This window comes from Chroicocephalus ridibundus, chromosome 7 (genome assembly GCF_963924245.1).
Source record: "Chroicocephalus ridibundus chromosome 7, bChrRid1.1, whole genome shotgun sequence".
NCBI lineage: Eukaryota > Metazoa > Chordata > Aves > Charadriiformes > Laridae > Chroicocephalus > Chroicocephalus ridibundus.
Genome location: NC_086290.1, coordinates 213,781 through 231,002, shown reverse-complemented (window position 1 = coordinate 231,002; position 17,222 = coordinate 213,781). Strand labels below are relative to the sequence as shown.

At 42.0% G+C, this 17,222-nt stretch overlaps 1 protein-coding gene across 18 annotated transcripts in view; it reads right to left on the bottom strand.

The window, feature by feature from the left end:
• The window catches only part of BAZ2B (bromodomain adjacent to zinc finger domain 2B), a 155,294-nt gene that overhangs the window by 80,615 nt on the left and 57,457 nt on the right, over window positions 1-17,222 (bottom strand). For 16 of the 18 annotated variants that reach the window (XR_010072126.1, XM_063342671.1, XM_063342674.1 and 13 more), the window contains one exon: window positions 11,285-11,488. The exons of the other annotated variants lie outside the window; for them this stretch is intronic. The gene's annotated coding sequence lies outside the window, so the exon portion shown is untranslated. The remainder of the gene's footprint in view (window positions 1-11,284; window positions 11,489-17,222) is intronic. 18 annotated transcript variants of the gene reach the window in all.

Below are 17,222 nucleotides of genomic sequence, written 5' to 3'. Positions count from 1 at the left end.
GCTGCTTGTTTAAAGTTGTTAATAGAAAACTGGGATATTGGTATTTCTGAATTATTTTGAACTGAGGAAGTTATATTCTTTTCCTAGAGACAGACATACTTTTGCTTTCAAACTAAGTCAACCTTTAATTATGTTTAGTTAATTACTCTAACCACAGCAGATGGCTGACTCCAAAAGAGATAATCCCCAAAACAGTCATTAGTCAGGATCAGCAATAATTACACTGTAGACCTAATGCGTTCTGCGACTAAAAAAGTCCATACCAGTGACAGCAGATCCATATTCTTTTAACCTCCAGTATGAACTGGACATTTGTTCCATTTTAATGTATTTTGCCAGTCAATACTTAAGATGAACTTTCATGATTGCTTTTTAAACTCTCATATTTGTAAAAAAGAAATTGCATAAGTAAAACTAGGAAAACCCCCAACTTTTTATTTTCTAGGTGTCACTTCCTCTCAGTGCTTTGCCCGAAACTCCAGTTATTTTCCCAGAATTTTCCATAGCGAACAACATTCATGACTGCGGCCAAACCCAATGAAAACAGAACGCAATCTCTCATTAAACAGGAACAAAGCAGGGAAGTAACAAATTTCTAACAACTATTTGACAGCCACCTGGTGAACAGTCCGAGAGCATTTGGTGTTCTCTTGCCTTAGAGCAAGGTATTTAACCGCACTGTATCGCGGTATTGCCCGTTGAGACTAGCTCTTGAGATCTTACCGCTGCTGAAAGGAGGCAGATGGGGGTCCCTCAGAAGAGGCAGTCGGGCACAGACAAGCTCGACACAGATCTGAAATGCAGTTTCATTCTACGAGGTAAAGCTTTGACACCCCACTCTCCTCGGCGTTGGGCCAAGCCCCAGTCAGGGCCCAGAAGCAAGCGCAGAGCAGAGTGCAGGCACTGCCAGAGGGTCCAGAGGGACGAGCGGCACCCAAGGGTTCCGCGCCACTATGTCACAAAGGCCATGGAACAAAGGGGAGGGGTGTAAAAGTGTGAAAGCAGCCATGAGCCAAAACAAACAAGCACCCTGACCTCAGAGAGGTCAACCTCAGAGAGAAGCGTAGCACCCACAGGAACAGGCAGAGGAGGGGTGGACACGGGAGGTGTCCGCAGGGAGGTGATGCTCCTGGCTCAACCGGCAGCGTCTGCTCATCGACCTCCTGACATGCAGTCTGCTACTGCTGCAACGTTTGAGACACATCTGAGATTTTTAAACTCAATTAAAAGTGTCAATATAATTAATGAGATTCACTTTATATGTCTCAAATGTTGTACAAGCCTTAAAGGCCAGGTTAAGTGCCAAATAGTTCAAGTTTTGCAGAACTTCACTGTAATTATGTCACTTTCAATAATTTAAGCGCTTTACATAAAACTCCCTAGGGAAAAAAGCCACCACAATAAATTTTTTTTTTGTAAATCAACCACCACAATATAACTTTTTTTAGTAAGCCAACAGCAAGATTGGTTTGTGTTTCACAGGTATTGTACCAACTACAGAGACACTTCTATCCACAAACAATATATTCCTATTAGTTACGCTGTGTGAGGCACACGGTACACGCCTGTATTATGTCTAAACCCTTTATGGCCCTCCCATTTCTAACTAACCTGATCTGCTATGACAAGGTGACCCGCTCACTGGATGAGGGAAAGGCTGTGGATGTTGTTTACCTGGACTTTAGTAAAGCTTTTCACGCCGTTTCCCATAGCATTCCCCTGGGGAAGCTGTCTGACCATGGCTTGGACAGGCAAACACTTCGCAGGGTGAAAAACCGGCTGGGTGGCCGGGCCCAGAGAGCGGTGGCGAATGGAGCTAAATCCAGTCAGCGGCCGGTCACGAGTGGTGTGCCCCGGGGCTTGGTACCGGCACCTGTTCTGTGTAACGTCTTTATCAATGACCTGGACGAGGGGATCGAGCGCACCCTCACTCAGTTTGCAGAGGACACAGAGTTGGGCAGAGCGGGGATCTGCTGGGCGGTAAAAGAGCTTTGCAGAGGGATGTGGACAGGCTGGATTTATGGTCTGAGGTTCAACAAGGCCAAGTGCCGGATCCTGCATTTGGGTCAAAACAACCCCATGGACGCTCCAGGCTGGGGCAGAGTGGCTAGAAGGCTGCCTGGTGGAAAAGGACCTGGGGGTGTTGGTCAACAGCTGGCTGAATATGAGCCGGCAGTGTGCCTAGGTGGCCAAGGCGGCCAACAGGATCTGGGCCTGTATCAGCCATAGTGTGGCCGTCGGGACCGGAGCAGTGATCGTCCCCCTGTATTCGGCACTGCTGAGGCCCCACCTCGAGTGCTGTGTCCAGTTTTGGGCCCCTCATGCCAAGACAGACATTGAGGTGCTGGAGTGTGTCCAGAGAAGGGTGACGGAGCTGGTGAGGGGTCTGGAGCAGGAGTCTCGTGACGAACAGCTGAGGGAGCTGGGGGTGCTCAGCCTGGAGAAAAGGAGGCTGAGGGGAGACCTTCTTGCTCTTCGCAGCTACTGTATTCACATATTTCGTGATCTTCATGATTACAGTAAATTAAGAATACTTATAAATGACAGGGGGCATTATAATTCAGTTGCTTTACATTCCACGGAGGGAGGACAGGCACACAGGTCAGGTTCCATTCCAAACCTCCATGACCCTTGCTTTTGCATAAAACTCAGAATGTATTCCTGAAAGCTGCATAATGCTGGGCAAGAAATGCAAACTATCCAATTTGTACTACAAAAAGAGAATGGCCCTATCAGCTACCCATCAGGCAACACAGCACTGCAGGGAATCACTTTATGTTGAAGCAACCCATGTCCACTTAAAACAAACATTTCAAACCCAAAATAGCAACACTAAGAGTCTGGACCAGTTAAATAAATGAATAAATAAAGGCAAATTTACCTGCATTATTTGTTATTCTGTATGACGTTATCAACTTTATACACGTATGTCTAGCAGTGACCACTTTTATTTCCAGTAAGCACCCCTTCACCTTCTGTTATTTTCACTTCAATGCTGGGGTAGGGCAGAAAAAGCTGACACCACCACCCTCAAAACACAGATTAGCGAGGATAGCTTCTTACACAGATGTGAACACTCTGGATCAGGAATGCTCACCCTACTAAAGCAGCCTGCTAGTACAATTAATCTGCACAAGCCACTCCCTGCAGAGCAACAAATTTCAATCAGGTGACAAGGAAATGAGCCTGTCATATAATTTACTTTTGCCAATAGAAAAGCTATGCAACTCCTCCAGCTGAAGATGGGCACTCATACTTCAGATAGCAGGATGACAATGGTACAGTGCAATTCTAGGGAGACAACATTAAGGCTCACAGAGACATATCTCATGGAGTGGAGATGATGGCGATACATGTCCACATTCCAACACTGCCAAGCAGGTTTCTAAACAGAAAATAAGCATTAGCACTACCTAAAATTGATGCAGAGCCTGGACTCTGTCATGACCGCAGAGGCTGAAATAATAGTATCTGAAGAACATTCAAATGCAAGGATTCTCTGGCATCAGTTTGCCAAGTGCCCAAAAGAGGCAATTCCGCCAAATTCTGTCAAATGGAAATGAATGTCTCATTAACACCAATGAATGTCTCATTAACACCAGGCTCCCGAGGTGTTCATTTTCCGTAGGATATGAATATCCTATTCTGTAGGATAGGCCAGCTATGAAAAAACAGCTCAGTTCTCTGAGTGGCAAAAGCACCAGAAACTTTTGTCCCAGCAAAGCAAGCCAGCTTAACAGGGTCGTATACCAGATTAAGCTGTGTACCTTTTACTGAACTAATGCTATTTCAAAGTCACTGATGTCCAGCCAATACCTCTTTTTGTCATCTACCCGAAATCTCTGGATCATTCAGGTGCTATAAAGTTTTCTATACATAAAGAACTGGATTTGGCTTTTCCAGCTCCTCTCTGCAGACACATTATCTGGAATCACTTGGAGGTATAGGTGTCCATGGACTGAATTACAGGTGCTGTAACGATGATCTGTGTGTAAGGGACAGAAGCGACTGAGATCAGAAAACGTTCCAGAAAATTTACATAGTCATTTAACTGAAGTGCCTGTGACACTAATGTGTCCTGAAATTGCCTTCATCTCCAATAATTACAGACCTAAATAGACACCTGACAAAAAAGTTTATCTTCCCTCTACATCCTCCTCTTTCCTCCGAGACAAATATTTTCCCTCCAGTAAAGAAAGCCTGAATACACTTCGTTCTGTGAGGTGAGAAACGCTCCTTCCATTTAAGTCTCTATTCATTCAGTTAAATGAAAATCAGCATCATACTTTTAAGTGACCTAGTCATTCATGGGATAATTCTGACAAGTTTTTTCAAGATTCATAAGAGGAGTGTCCTGCAGTCAACATTTTTTTTGCTTGGTAAATACCACCATTGAGGATGGTAAGAACGAAAGAGCATAATTAACTTCTATTACCACGTAACAGTAGCTCACATACCAGGGTTTTAGGACAGCACTTTCTAATCTTTTCAATATTAATATCGAGATACATGCCACTTGGTAGCAAATCTACCGCCTGATTTTGTTCTCTTTACCTTTCTCCACAAGGAAAGAAGAAAAGGAGAAAATAACAGTTTGAAAAATGAAAATTATATTTCAGTTGCACATAAAGAAGAATTTCTTACCCATAGCTATATATTGTAAGTAACAGTGAAAGGAACACTAATTATTAAGTAATCTCTCTTAAAATTAAATTGAGAACAGATGAAACTGTCACATATATTACTTGGCGCCATAAACCGTGTTAGAGCTTTCTGACCTTGCCTGCAACTGTGCAGCTAACGAGGCAGCCGAAAGGGCAGAGCAACTCTTGCCTCAGTTAACCGGGGTGCTTCTTCAGGCAGTTTTGGGGGGAGATTTCTTCAAGAGTCGCCTTTCAGACCTTCTGGTGACCTGTTGCTGACAGCGGTGGCCGGCACCAGGAGCCTTCTCCTTCTGCCCACTGTAACTGCCAGTGCCTGCCAGCCATGCCAGTGCCCAGGAGCACCAACCGCCCACAGGGACATGGGTCCCAGCACAGCTCACAGGGACAGCAAAGGGCCCACAGCCCTGCGTGAGGACGGCGGCCACAGGGCCCAAGCGACCGTCCCCAGGGCACCAGAGAGCCCAACCCAGGAAAAGCGCCGCAGGTTTGCTCGACTCTGTATCAGTATGTTTGATTTATGAAAATGAAGCAAATCTGAATAAGCAATGATAGTTTTTGTGCTGTCATATAAACAGTTGAGAAAGATTACTAGCAGCTATTTTGTATGTGACTTTTCAAGATAAACAGCTTCGATGAAAAATATAAGATTCCAACATTTTGTTCCGTTTTATTTCACCTGACAATATTCATGCAGCAAAATAGCGGCTGTCCAAGGACTGTGACTTTAAAGCAGCCACTCTTCTTTCAGCGAAGCACTTTAATTAAAGCTGATAATCTTAGCAGAATAAGTTATTTTTAAATAAACACAGAATTGACTCACTGAAGTCTTTAAACTTAATTCTAAATGGTATTGACACTTGACTGAAACATGTTTTATTTTTAAATGCAAGTAGAAACAAGGATTTTAACTACCATAAGTGATCCACGGAGCTGAACTAGCTTTCTTTTATTTTTTAATTCTTATATTCGTCTCAATATGTTTATAAAGTTGCGTGTATAGTATACAACAGTCTACTACGTAACAGTCTATTATCTAAAAAAAAAAAAAAAGTTCAAATTAAAGCCCAGTATAAGATATCCAAGTTTTGCATTGTTATGCTCAACTGAATGGAGTTCAAATAATGGATAACTTAAGTGCACTTTCAAGAAAGTAAGTTCAGATTTCTTGTAATGAGTTCTGAAAGCCTGCTGCTTACAGTGGTATTTTACATTTAAACTTCATAAAAATTCCTGTCCTCATAATCGTAATTAGTTTGCATAAAATGTTGTCCATTGCCAGCTCTATGACTTAAAAAAATAGCGTGAAGAAAAAAAAAAAACTTCACCTTTTAGACTAGTACCTCAAAAGAAGTGAGTGGGGGCTGCCATGGAGGGGGAGCCAGTACATTCTCAATATCTATTATTTTGAATAAACATGAATGAGAGTCAAGTTTGAAACAAAAAAATACCGTCTCTTCTAATATTTTCAGAAGTCCTTTTTAGAAGTACTTTTTAGAAATACTTTTTCTAGTATTATGTAATGGCATTTATTATTCAAGAGTCAACAAACAGGATAAAGCAGTGTTGCTTAGCAGCTGAGTATTCTCGACCATTGTATGATCCATCTACAATTTTCTAATCCATTTCTGTATTCTTAATGAGAACTGTATTTTATCAAAATAGCAGGTCTCGAATAAAACATTATTAATTGAATAGATATTCAGTGTTCAAAATATCTGTTTAAACTCACCTCGTACTAAGGAAAATCCCTAAAACACAAAACCATCATTCTGTCAAAGTCTGTATTTATTTTAAATAGATTCTGCCTAATAGCTCAAGAAATCTTTTCTATCTCAGAATCTGTTTCATCATCTCCTACCAATAAACATACAGCAGTGCCTTTGCACAAGATAGTAAACTTTAAGCATTTTAACTCTATTAGAACTGTCTCGAAACAGATACAGAACTAAATGGGAAATACAGTACAAAAGAGAAATAAACACTGTGGCCAAGATGTTCAGAACCAGGACAGCTGAAGTCAATGCCTTTTTTTGGGTGGCTTTTCCAAACCCTGACTCTCAGTCTGTCAGAAGCACACTTTCTGCTCTTCTGTGGACTTTTTGTCACTCAGAAACTTAGGTCCAGTTTAGCCACTGTACCGTACACCTCTTCCCATGGTTCAAAGGCCAGGCTTCCTCTCCTCAAGCTCAAAATCTAGGCTTAGCTCCAATTACAGGCGCCAACGGAGCTTAAGAAAAACTTACAGAGGAGTGCTCTTCTGAACCCTTGATGGCAAAAGCTGCCACAGGTTTGTCTAGCAGTTGTTAAAATTCGAAAGTGTTAAAATTCATGCTTGTGCCAAACATGCTGGTTAGTATTTTCATAACTGAACCTTGCCTGTCTTTGCCAAAGAATGACAGAAGCCTCTAAAACAAAGGATAACTTTGTGAAACCTAGTGTATCTGCTCTAACATACATATACAAAAACTCTCCAAAAAGCTCACTACAAACAACATATTTTGCCTACCTAATATTATTTCACTTCATGTTGGGAAAAAAGCACATAAGAAAGTGAGTGGGCAGAGAAAATGCCAATCCAAACAGTTAAACTTTAAAAGCATAAGCTAAGGGAAAGATAAAATTGAGAAGAAATAACTACAAACCCAGGTATCTATTTGTGTGTACAAACTCCATGTGAGTCAAAGTAACCAACTCGGAACTAGTTCATGGGTACTCCCGTGTAAATTTTCCAAAGAATAAAGATACAGAAAAAGAGATTCCTTTACCCCACAGGCCGAAACTTACAGACTACCATAACAACTCCTGTATTTATTCCAATGAGCCAGAAGGGGCAAGGATGTTAATCAAGCTCCTTCAAAATAAATGGTCTAGAGTCTGCATTAGCTGCTGCTTACTTTTTATTTCATCCTAACAATTTAAGATACTATTTTACTCCTTTAAAAATTGCTGAAACTAAAACAACCAGAATAGTCTGATGAGGAATGAGTTCTCAGATACTAACTCAGAGCTGCAGAAAAGCATTCAGAAGAAACAAATCTTTTGAATGTGCACCTGTACCAGCCTCAGGCTTTACACTGGGTCCTGATTTTGTTTTAGAATAGCACCAAAACTTCAGTCTCATTATCCTAACATTAATCTTACTTTCCATTTAAACAAAAAGAGAAAGAGTCAAGCATCTGAATCATACTTTCAGTTCTTCAATGCCAGCGAAGATTAGTTTTAACCTATACGATAGCGAATAAATCCATCGGCCTGTCATCATTGAGTTTTGGCACCTCAACTAAAAACCTTCTCATTGAGGGATGCCAGTTCCTCAGTTTCGAACTCTTAAAGCACCTTGTGGTGTCATCTAGCAGGAATGCGATGGTTCCCACTAATAGCCTGGGGCAGCAGGGCTGAGACACAGATAAATGGTTTCCACATTTTCCCGTTGTTCCACTCCGAAGTTCTTTGGAAACCCAGAACCAGTTCTAGAAGGAAGTATTCTGTGCTATGCTAGCCATCAAATGAAGTCAGCTTCATCATTGGCATCCACCCTCATTTCCAAAATATTTTTCTTAGGTTATTTGTTCATTGTTTCTTCCGGTTTAAAGGCATTAGGATTTTTTAAGAAATTCAGACATTTAAGCAAAACAAAACAAATAACACACACACAAAGAAAGTCCACTGAAGTTTACCTAAGCTGAGTAACTGGAAGGAATAATATTGTGGTTCTTAAGATACAAAGAAAAAACCAAGCCTCAACAGAAGCCACAGCAGCTATTACCACGTCAGAAGACTATCCTTGCTGACTCCATTCAAAATATTATTCTTACAAACCAAGCAGATGCAAATCTGACATCTCAATGTTATTTAGACACTTGAAGGAAGTGGTTAGAAATAAAAAACCTGACAGAGTGCATTTTTACTTCCACATACTGGAGAGAAAGATGATAAAAAAACATCCATATTCCCACCTACAAAAACAAAAGTACGTGTCAGAATATGTATCTCAATTTCACACTTCTAACAAAGCTACACGCTAAACATTATGTTTTCCTACATTATTAGGGAATGTTAGTTAAAATACAGGAGTCCATTTTAGCTGTGTCAGATGTTGTTTTCTTAGCAAAGCTTGGTAATGATTTAAAGATTAGCAATGATACGCAGTATTCCCATAAGCCATATTTCAGAATTTAAAGGCACTCTGCAAAGGCAAGCTGGTACGTCACGGTCACGTCTGAGTAACAGACAGAACCGTAGCTGTTTTGTGAGGTGGGAAGAGGGAAGCCTCAGCAGCCCCCACTCAGCAGGAGGCTGGCAAGAAGTGCCCAGTGGTGGCCAAGGGCTGCTCCCTGGGTGAGGATCTGCCCCTCTCCGGGCAGCGGTGTCCCTCTGCCCTGCTCCTCCCTCTCCACAGGACAGGGACAGACACAGACCAAAGGCAGCCCACGAACCAGCCGCTGCCGCAGTGCCCATCGGGGCCCATCCTGCATTAGGGGAACCCAGCGCTGCCACGTACCCCAGGCTGGAGCTTTTTGGGCCAATGAGTTCCGCTGTGAAGCACTGAGCTTTGAGATTAAGAGCCTCTCCAGAGATGGAGTATGCAAAAAGATTAAAAATAGCAAGGGAAACATGTCTAGAACACCGGGATTGTAGGACATTGCAAAAAACTGGCCAGGGGAACAAGCAGCCAGCCAGACAGCGAGGGAGTGCAAGCCTGCAGGAAGACAATACGTGTGTTCTGCTGGCACCCAATTTAGGACATTTCTTGGACACTGTTAATTAACACATTAGTAATTTATTTAGAACATGAAATTATATAAAATTTTATCTAGTAATAGGAGCGATTCAGTATTTTGTGAGAATAATTAATAGATTCTTGTTTTGTAGGAGGGATTAGTATAGAACAGTACTACTAGGTCACCGGTCTTTCAAATTAAGTAGCCAGTGTTAAAGGGGCTCATAAGGGAGGCAGCACGCATAAGAAACCTAAGGCCATCCCATGAAACATCTATTTTGCAGTTAATGCTCTCAACATGAAAAGGTCATAGTTTCATAGGGACTGCTGGCTAGCACTTAATCCTCAGTAATCCTCAGAATACATGGCTAAGTATTTTGGGGAAAAAACAATGCAAATCAACAGTTTCCAAAATCCAGGTCTTCACTACCACTGGAGAAGAAAAGCCCTTTAACACATTAATGAATCCCTCTTTTTTTCTTCCCTGTGGCATTTTTCCTGCCTGGTTCCCCTCAAAATAAACCTGTATCTACACACTCTGGCCACTCTGTTGCCCACACTCTTTTCTTTGTAAGTAACAACCCATGTGAACTAATCTCCAGAAGCATCTTTCTACCCCAAGCTGCAAGTACACTGTCTCTGTTCCTCACTTACTTATTTTTCTCATAGTGTGACCAACTGCGGATTTCTTGTTTATGCTGTCTACTTTACAAGTTTGCTAATAATGGCTATTTGAAATATCTTTTTTTTTTAACTATCTATTATGAAAATATCTATTTCTTTTCACTGAATCCTAATTTTTCTCCAGATTTCTTTTTCAGTTCCAGTATCTGTCAACACAGTTACTAAATGAAATTGTATATAATTTTATTTCTATAGTAAGATATGATAATAGGAGAAGCAGACATTTTGAAGAGCGAAAATTATTTTTGTTAGGAATTCACTACAGAAGTACTTGGTACCAAGACCACAATATTACTTTAATATAAATTTATATCGGAACTGCAAAACTTGATTTAGCACCTTTCTAACCTTTCACAAAATAACCAAGAACACGCATAGGTATTATCTGGTATAGGACTTCAGTAATGCTTATCGTGTTGCGTACAATGCTATTGAAAATTCTGTGCAATTTTTACTAGTGTAAGATAAGACCAACCTTAAAAAAATAAATCACTGTAAACCCATTTAACAGAGCAGAGTAAGACCAAATATGCACTGCCACCATTGTTACAATATGAAATCTGTTAGATTGATATTCTGGAGCAAAATAAAACTGGACCTGTGCACTAAGTGGTAGCTGCACACCCACCCAGTCCTCATCAGCAAGAGCCACGAAATTACTTAAAGTAAAAATAACACATCAAGTATAGTAAATATAGAAACAGTACAAAATTTCCAATAACTACAAGAAAAGCTTACAAAATCGCTGTTTTGTTTTATTTGAAAACTGAGTTGTTAGACATGAAAGAGTTCTGCAAGTGATAAAAATAAGCTGTAAAATACCAATACTTCATAATGTGCATGAAATGCATGCATTTTATGTCACTCTATTTGTCCAATGAGCATTCATCAGAATTTTTCATGACGTTAATACTAGTCTTCTAAACACCTAAATAGACTTTAATGTTTGTCTCATGCAAATCAGATATATTTGCTCATCACTGCTGTCAGAAAGCATTACAAAAAAGTAGTAGTTGCCTGTCTTAAGAGTATCAAAAAAATGAAAGTTGCAACTCTATATATTCTTTCTTGAATCTATAAACTAGTTTCAAATCTATAAATTAGTTTCGAACTAATAGCCTGGGGAAGAGGGAGGGAGGGAGGGAGGGAGGCACAGAGGGAAAGCACTGAACACTTGGCATTACAGACGAATAGATACAGAACACAAACAGCTTACTGTGGAGAGTGGTTTAATCAGGAGGTAGCCATTATCCTGTCGCTACAGAGCAATGACAGCACTCCAAAACAACAAGCCGTGGTGGGTTTGATGTTGGTTTCTTTTTTTTTTTTCTTCAGTCAAGAAGGAAGAACAAACGCGTGATATCGTGCCCCAGCTCTGCTGAGCCCAAAGGTCGCCAGATGTCTATTGTCAAACGCTACCCTGAAAACGAAATTCAAGTGAGCATTTAACAAAGCTGTATTTGAGGAAGCATCTGAAACCTACCACAACCTCCCCTCTGTGTTACACACAAAACATGGCTGTCTTATTCAGAGATTAGCAATTATTGTAATGAGATACTGTCGGAGAGGGTCAAACAGTACTTCCTGCAGTTTACACATCTTGATTTCCTGGTAAACAATCGGGAATGCAGGCGGAGCCAGGGATCCCGCGACAGGCACCGGCTCAGGCAGGCAGAGCCAGCCCAGGTGAGGCAGCAGCTCTCATTACCTGCGCATCTGGATTTAATTACATGAGGCTACAAGGTAGCAGAGAACATCCAAACAACTGAACCATGAAGGAAATGTTTTCCACGGTGTTACACAGGCATCAATGCCGTACTTGGTTGTTTTCTTCTTTAAGCCGAGCCCAAGAAAAAAAAAAAAAAAACCACTTTATTTTTCTTTTAAATGATGCTTATGTACACGCATACACGCCCCAGAACAAACTGCTCACAAATTTGTCTTGGTATGAGAAAGTGCCATGAAGCAATAACCTGAATCAACCCTGGAAAAACCTGAAACTGGGAAAAACAAATGCTAACCACTGTGTTCAGAATTTAAGCATTAATCTCAAAAAAAGCACAATCAAAGAAGTCTACTAGCAGTATTCAGAAGTTATCAAAATTAGCTTACTGAACAAAATTTTAACAGAAAAAAAAATTCAAATGCCTTTAAAAAAAAAAAAAAGACTGCCTAACACTTTTCCTCCTCAAAAAAATTAATCACATGGACTAACCACATGGCAGTGACCCAGTGAGAAAAGCTAGTTGTTTCCTCCCCATAATCTTTTAAAAAAATTAATTTCAACAAGCTCCAGTTTAAAAATCAGATTTTCAAAGTGGAACTGAAGAGGGCCCTAGGCTACTATGAAAATTGAAAGGAAAAAAGAAAATAAAAAACCCCACACCCCAACAAACAACAACTCCCCACAAAAAAAATCCTTGAGTCACAGAAGAAAACACTTGCTACTCCTAAGCAACTGAAGTATTAGGTCCACTGACAGAAGACAGAATTTCTTTAAGGGATAAATGCAGTCAACTTCATACACAAAAGGTCGGTGCAAGTGAAACTGCTACAGTGCCCTAGAACAGCAGCACACAGGCTTGAACTTCAGCACGCAGCACGACAAAAGATTATTTGCAGACTAGAGGAAATACGCAGGGGCAGGGGACAGATCAATTGATTCCTTGTGCCGAGGGTGTCCCTGCACCAGAAAACCTGCTACAGGGCTGCAGCTGCTCCGCTGTGCCGCCATCCCCAAACAGCCAGGACACAGCAACAAGAGCTATCTCTGCAGCCAAAGTGGGACTTCTGCAAGCCATGCTCATTAGAGATATAATTAGTATAGCCACAATTTCCCAATCAAGCACTCAGATATAACTCGTTCCCTTAAGTAAAACCACGTCAAAACTTCGGCATTTCATTTACCTGGTTTTCTACTGTTACTCATCTTACCAAAAAAGCAGTCTTGTGAAACGATACATAGTGTTTCTGAAGAAAACAGCAACAATCAAACCATCAAATGAGAAAAGCCTTCTGCAAAGCCAAGGAGTATCAGCAGAACTCTTTGCAGCAGTCTTAAAATAGTTTTAAAAAGCCATGCATGTTGTATTTGATCAGGGTAAGTTTGGTACTAGTATCACTGCAAACAAGCTCTCAACAAGATTTAGGAGATTATGATCTAAAGTCTCAACATGGGAATTATTCTTAATTCCAGAAATCTGCACACTAAAATATAGCCACAATGAATTTGAGTCTCTGATTCAGGGACAATCATGTACTATAGCTCTGCATGTTCTACTAGCTAGTTCTACTAGCTCATAAATGATGATTTTTCTAAAATTGTTTCAATCCGTGTTGCTCATAATGTGAAAAATACTTACTGTGGAACGGCTGTTTTGCATTGGGACAGCAATGAAGAAGAGGGAAATAAAAATGTGACAACAGAAGCAGCCAAACAGGAGGTCCACAACTTAGTTTCTGAACTCCAGGTGAATCAGACCCTAGCCCTATAACAGTCTGTGCAAGGTGTTGAAAAGGGATTTGTTTTCTACCAGTGGAACCATTAGAGAAGCTAAATATACTGAACTACAACCCACTACTCCACCTTAGTCAGCAGGACATTAAGGTTGGGGGCACCCTAGGTTGTAGTGATCATGAAATGATTGAGTTCAGGATCATGGGTACTATCCACAAAACAACAACAAGAAGTAAAATTACAACCTTGGATTTCAGGAGGGCTAACTTCGACCTCTTTAAGAAACTGCTTGGAGAGATCCCGTGGGCTAGGGCTCTGGAAGGCAAAGGGGCTCAAGAAAGCTGGTTGATATTCAAAGACCACTTCCTCCAAGCTCAGGATCGGTGCATCCCTAAGAGAAAGAAATCGGCCAAGGGACGCAGGAGACCTGCATGGTTGAGCAGGGAGCTTCAGAAAAAGCTCAAGTGGAAGAAGGAAGTTTATAATAAGTGGAAGAAGGGACTGACCCCTTGGGAGGATTACAAGAATGCCACCAGAGCGTGCAGGGATGAAACAAGGAAAGCCAAGGCCGCCTTGGAATTAGACCTGGCTAGGGACATCAAGCAAAACAAAAAGAGCTTCTACAAGTACATTGGAAGCAAAAGGAAGACCAGGGAAGTTGTAGGCCCACTGCTGAATGAGGCAGGAGTCATGGTGACGGAGGATGTGGAGAAGGCAGAGTTACTGAATGCCTTCTTTGCTTCGGTCTTTTCTGCTCGGCCCAGCCCTCAGGAGTCCCAGGCATTGAATAAAGTAACAGGGAAAGAAGACGACTTCCCTTGGGTTGAGGAGGAGCGAGTGAGGGACCAATTAGATCATCTAGATATTCACAAGTCCATGGGCCCTGATGGGATGCACCCGAGAGTGCTGAGGGAGCTGGCGGAAGTCATTGCTGGGCCGCTCTCCATCATCTTTGAAAAGTCCTGGAGAACAGGCGAGGTGCCTGCGGACTGGAGGAAAGCCAATGTCACTCCAGTCTTCAAGAAAGGCAAGAAGGAGGAGCCGGGGAACTACAGGCCGGTCAGCCTCACCTCCATCCCTGGAAAGATGATGGAACAGCTCGTTCTGGGTGTCATCTCAAGGCGCGTGGAGGAAAGGAAAGCTATCAGAAGTACTCAGCATGGATTCACCAGGGGGAAATCATGTCTGACTAACCTGATAGCCTTCTACGATGGCATGACTAGATGGATAGATGAGGGGAGGGCGGTAGATGTGGTCTACCTTGACTTAAGCAAGGCGTTTGACACGGTCTCCCACAGCATCCTCATAGGGAAGCTTAGGAAGTGTGGGTTAGATGAATGGACAGTGGGGTGGATAGAAAACTGGTTGAAAGATAGAGCTCAGAGGGTTGTGATTAGGGGCACAGAGTCTAGTTGGAGACCAGTGACGAGTGGTGTTCCCCAGGGGTCAGTACTGGGTCCAGTCCTGTTCAACATATTCATCAATGACCTGGATGAGGGGATAGAGTGCACCCTCAGCAAGTTTGCTGATGACACCAAGCTGGGTGGGGTGGCTGACACACCGGAAGGCTGTGCCGCCATACAGAGAGACCTGGACAGGTTGGAGATCTGGGCAGAGAGAAACCTTATGAAGTTCAACAAGGGCAAGTGTAGGGTGCTGCACCTGGGGAGGAACAACCCCATGCACCAGTACAGGTTGGGTGCTGACCTGCTGGAGAGCAGCTCTGTGGAAAGAGACCTGGGAGTCCTGGTGGACAACAGGATGACCATGAGTCAGCAATGTGCCCTTGTGGCCAAGAAGGCCAATGGCATCCTGGGGTGCATCAAGAGGAGCGTGGCCAGCAGGTCAAGGGAGGTCATCCTCCCCCTCTACTCTGCCTTGGTGAGACCGCACCTGGAGTACTGTGTCCAGTTCTGGGCTCCCCGGTTCAAGAGGGACGGGGAACTGCTGGAAAGGGTGCAGCGGAGGGCTACGAGGATGATTAGGGGACTGGAACACCTCTCTTATGAGGAAAGGCTGAGGGATTTGGGTCTCTTCAGTCTGGAAAAAAGACGTCTGAGGGGTGACCTTATCAACGCTTATAAATACTTAAAGGGTGGGTGTCAGGACGATGGGGCGAGGCTCTTTTCAGTGGTGCCCGGGGACAGGACAAGAGGCAATGGGCACAAACTGGAACATAGGAAGTTCCACCTAAACATGAGGAGGAACTTCTTTACCCTGAGGGTGGCAGAGCACTGGAACAGGCTGCCCAGAGAGGTGGTGGAGTCTCCATCTCTGGAGACATTCAAAACCCACCTGGACATGTTCCTGTGTAACCTGCTCTAGGTGACCCTGCTCTGGCAGGGGGGTTGGACTAGATGATCTCCAGAGGTCCCTTCCAACCCTATGATTCTATGATTCTATGATTCTAAGAGAATAATTAGTGATTCACAGCAGGTGATGTTCTCAGACAGAAATTCTACAGGCTCCTAAAATACTGGCGTCCAATACCTGAGATCCATGAAAAAATTATGTTTATAAACCAGGCCTAATAGCATACTGAAACATATGATACAATAAATCACTACTCCAGTTATGTCTTAAATATGCATCAGCACCTGCCCTCATAAAATGGCACAACGTCAACCTGTGGAGCCCAACTGAGCAGTTACTGTCTTTCTGGGAGATTTTTTTTAAAAAAAGAGTACCAGTTTCTATATAGCAAATTCTAACTATAAATATGGGTACTGAACATGGGTCTAGCTATAAATGTGTGTTGAAAAATAAATAAAACATTAAAAATATTTTAAAAACAACGTATACAGTAGCAGTAAGTAAAATATTGAAGTGTTGGGTTTTTTTATTGAGATTTCAAACACTCCCCAGGGGAATTATATCTGTGGTCATAAGGAAAATGCAAAACCCGAAAACTTTACTGTGCTTTAAAAAACAAAACAAAAAAAAACAAACAAAAAAAAAACACACAAAAAAACCCCCAACCAAACAAAACCATCAACAGCTTCTCACAGAGCCCTTGTGTGCTATGATGCCTGCCAAAGAAAAGTCAAGAAGACTCACACCACCTGTGAGTGTAAGAATTTTCTCAACACTGTAGGAAAAAAACAAGTATCAACCCCAGAAAAGGGATTTGAGCCTATCTAGAGCTACCCATATCATTCAGGTAGCTCTATTCCAAAAATAGTTTTTATTTAAAAATTCATAGTTTGCCATGTGATAGAGAAATATAAAAGCAGTTAAGCCATGAATGTTGCTTACGCTCAGCTGAGAAGAACACAGAATCTCTGTGCAACCTCGTTTGAATGCCAACAAAGCCAGAGATCTGTATTTTGCATCATACCTTGATGCAAACACCAAAATTGCCAAGAAATACAGGTTACTTCACAGCAGAAACACTTTCCTAAAATAGTAAACATTTATCAATATAAACACAATACCTAAAATCCAGCACCATCTGTGCATGCAACCTGCTGCAATGGTTTTGGAGAGTATGAACCCCCTGCAGCCATCTCTGTAGCGCATTAAAAATCAATAAATTTATTTCTGAAAGTTTCACATGGAATATTAGCCTCTCTCTTGCTTCTAGCAATTTTAGCTGTAATCCTTTGACACTAGCTGCGTGGACAAATGAAGAGGGGACAAAAGGGACAAGTCCTTACGTACAGAAATAAATTTTCCGTGTGGGACACAAGAACTTCAA